The following is a 3647-nucleotide window of genomic DNA, read 5'->3' as shown; positions in this document are numbered from 1 at the left end:
CTTGCGAAGAAAAAGGGATACAATTACAATCTGAAAGACTGTCCTTCTACCCACCATGCAAGCAGTGATCCCAGTGACACTGTTTCCACCCTACTGCAGTCACCCAACTGCAGTTGGAACTGGATCCAATAGTTTTAAAAAGTCTTAGATATGTTTTTACGTTCAACAAAACCCATTTTTTTCTTTAGTCTTTGGTAAAAAACAAAAACAAAAACAAAAGAATGCAGGAGAATGTGTCATCTTTGACTCCTCGCTCTTCTTTATCCATCAGCAAGTCCTGTGATCGTCTTTCTGTAACATCTCTGGAATCTTTTCCTTTCTCCTGTTCCAATGCTATGGCCTGGGTCACTGAAACAGCTTGTCTCTCTGCCTCTGTTCTAGTTTTTTAATTCATCCTCCACTCCAGCCAAGAGATCTTCCTGAACGACAGATCATACACTGCTGCTCACCTGCTAAAAATTCAGTGCCAACTAATGCCTTCTGGATCAAATACATATTCCATAGTATGAAATACCTTGTTTTTTACCTGCCTCGACAATACTTTCTTCTCTGCTACAATCTTCCCCCTTCCCGTCTTGTTTATTCAGCTAACTCAAACTAATTCTAAAGAACCAAATCTCCCTCTAGATTGCTCCAATCTGTGCCCATGGCTTTATCTCTTATAGCATATTACAAATGCCTGTTTATTTTTAGGTCTTTGTACTGCATACAAAGCTCCTTTAGGGCAGGAGCTATGTTTCTTATCTCTGAGTCTATGGTACCTAACATATTCTCAGAACAAGTAACTAGGCGTTCCGGGGAAGAACACAAGCAGAGGTAAGGAAGGACGTACAAACACATGGGGCATGTTCAGGAAGTGGTGAAACATCACTACGTGTGCCCCTACCTGATGCACGGTGTTTTTTAGACCTAGTATTCAACTCCCAGCCTTCAGCTGGATGACTCGCCTAAATCCACCACTATCTGCCCAGCTCCTGAGTCCTGGACAGACAGCTTCTGGAATAGGATGACTTATTCCTTCTCCTTGGATCCTCGTTCTAGCCCTGGCTTACCCCACTGCCCTATCCATCCTAGATCAGTTTCCCCTGCCCCCATCCTACCCAAACTCAACCTCAGAGAAGCATCATGTCTTAGATCAAGTCCATCTGAGGGCTGGCACTTACGAGGATCAAATAAGATTGTGGATCTCAAAGTATCTCCTACTTCCTAAAATATTACAGAATAACATTTCCAAAGTGTGTTATAAGGGTATTTAATACATATTATGTGAAGAAGAGAATTCTATGGTTAAATAACTTTGAGACAAACTAGTTTAAACATAGTTAAGTAGGTTTTTTTACTGTAGGATTTCCCAGAGCCCTAAATATACTAATGTGTTTTACGACTCTCCAAGAGTTTATAATATTACTCAAACTAACATGCCCTATCAGCACACATGGGACGAGTGTGCCTTTGAGCACAATTTGGGATCTATCACAAAGAGGCACTTACTTTAGTGCCTGTTGATGACAATAACTGAAATGTTGGACTTAGTACCAATGGTCAGTTTCACTGTTATTACTGGATTTGGTTTGTTTTCAGTCCTATATTCTAAATTCTATCCATATCCCCCAAAACAAATTGCTCAACTCCTCTGTTTAAATATTGAAAATGCAGCTTTCCATGGAAGAAGATCACTTATAGTTTCACGGTAGGGTAAATGCACTTAAGTTGTTTAAGAGTCGAGGTGGAGGTGGCAAGGCCCAGATATCTTCATAGTTTCAAAACCTCAGAGTGTGGTTAAGTGATACAAAGAATCGTTATTCTCTTGACAGTAATCCATATTACTATTACCTCTTTAAAATGGCTTAGTGCGATTTCTTATTATGGAGGCTAAACTTACAAAGCATTTGATTCTGCACAGGTTAACTTCATTTCAAGGCTTTTGTAAAGCTGGAAAGCTGCCTAAATTGAAAGAGGTTTTAAAGAATTACCAGTGAGTGTAACACAGAGGGCTAGAATACCACTGCAAGGGGAAATGAGGACACATTGTCCCGTACAACGTACCTGTTTAAAACTGAAAGGAAAAAGCTTGATGGGATATCTTAGTATATTTACTTTACTGTTTATCAGCACATTTATAATATGTTAGTCCAAAGAAGAGACTTTAATTTAAATTATTATAAATCCTTCCTCCCCTACAATGCTCCTTAACTGGGGAAGCTGGAAAGGAAGAAAAACAGGCACAATTAATTACCTGAGGGGTAAGGTCGGGTATATGCTTTCTTATGTGACTTAAAAAAAAATTCTCATGTTTGAAATATTATAACTGCCCATATATGGACATTCCACTGAATGATAATATAAAATAAGCAAAATAAAATGTTTCAGAAGAAAATGTAGTTACAGACTCTGAACAATGAATATTAGAAAGTTCTGCCAGAAAGTCATCCTTGACAGTAACCTTCATTAGGCACTTTTTAATCAACAAATCAACATCTGATCTTTCTCCAAATACAAAATAATACCATAAAATATTAATTGATTAATCTTATGTTCATAATACACTTCTCTGTACACAACTGAAAAACACACACCTTAGTGCCAAACATCCAAATACAATAGCCAATCACTAGAAAAAATAAAACTGAAGCAACAGAGGGTTAGTTTCTATGCTTCAAGTACACATTTCACACCTGGCTCTTTTGTAAAAACATCCAGAATCAATGCTTCTAAAACACAGGTAATGCATGTAAAGTGCCTGGTGAAGAGTAGATATTCAATAATGATCATGGCTGTTTTTTTTGTTTTTTGTTAACAATTAGGGCTTTCTGAATATTGTAAGAAAAACTTGGAATTCTTCCTGTGATGCTGGAACTGGGCCATTTGTGTGTATACCATTCAATTTTATGTCCTGGTGAGCATGGTGACTAGAGAGCTTTGATATAATCGGTATGATGAGATAATCCCAGATTTACTGGCTTGGAGAACATTCTACTATTAGAAATATTTCCTCTCTGATTTGTGTGCTTGGTAATTCAACTGAGAAGAGAGAGAATAAATCAACCCTGTTGACTCTGTTTAATTAATAAAGACCCCATGGTTCACAAAGTGAGATGCTGCTACTTAGTGTGAAAAATTTAGAGGTCTGGAAAATAAATGAGGCTGACTGTGAAACATGAAAATCTTCCATTTGAACATACAGTCTCTCTGGGAAATGTTCCTGCAGAGAGTGTATCTGACCTGATTTGGGGAGCAATCAACAGCAGTTCAGATATATTTGAAAATCTAAAAAGCCTAATACTACTTGCCTCTGAATGACTGCCAAATCTGTTGTTGGAAAACAGTAATATTTGAGCTGGGAAGATGACAGTGTTATGTGGTTTCTTTTATAATATTAGTAATTTGAAAGACATATTTTAGAGCTTATAAAAAAAGAAAAACCCTAAGAGAACATGCTTTATTTTATTGCCAAAGAAATGTAAGTGAATTATTTAAATTCCATTATAATTACCTTCCTTATGTTTCTTACCTCCTAGCATGCAAAATGCTTTCTTTCTAAATAAAAATTTAGGACAGCCAGTTAAGAGAAAAGTGGTTTAAAGACAAAAAGAACACTAGTTTTGTAGAAATTCATTCTTACAATAGTCTGTGATGAAGAAAGAGGT

General features: G+C 37.0%; 1 protein-coding gene across 3 annotated transcripts in view; it reads right to left on the bottom strand.

Moving 5' to 3' along the window:
- Positions 1-3647, bottom strand: part of STXBP4 (syntaxin binding protein 4) — a 213573-nt gene that overhangs the window by 29677 nt on the left and 180249 nt on the right. The gene's annotated exons all lie outside the window — the stretch shown is intronic.

The sequence above is a fragment of the Balaenoptera borealis genome, assembly GCF_965194805.1.
Source record: "Balaenoptera borealis genome assembly, chromosome: 20".
Lineage (NCBI taxonomy): Eukaryota > Metazoa > Chordata > Mammalia > Artiodactyla > Balaenopteridae > Balaenoptera > Balaenoptera borealis.
Note: the sequence above shows the minus strand (reverse complement) of the source record. Positions and strands in the feature narration are given on the sequence as shown.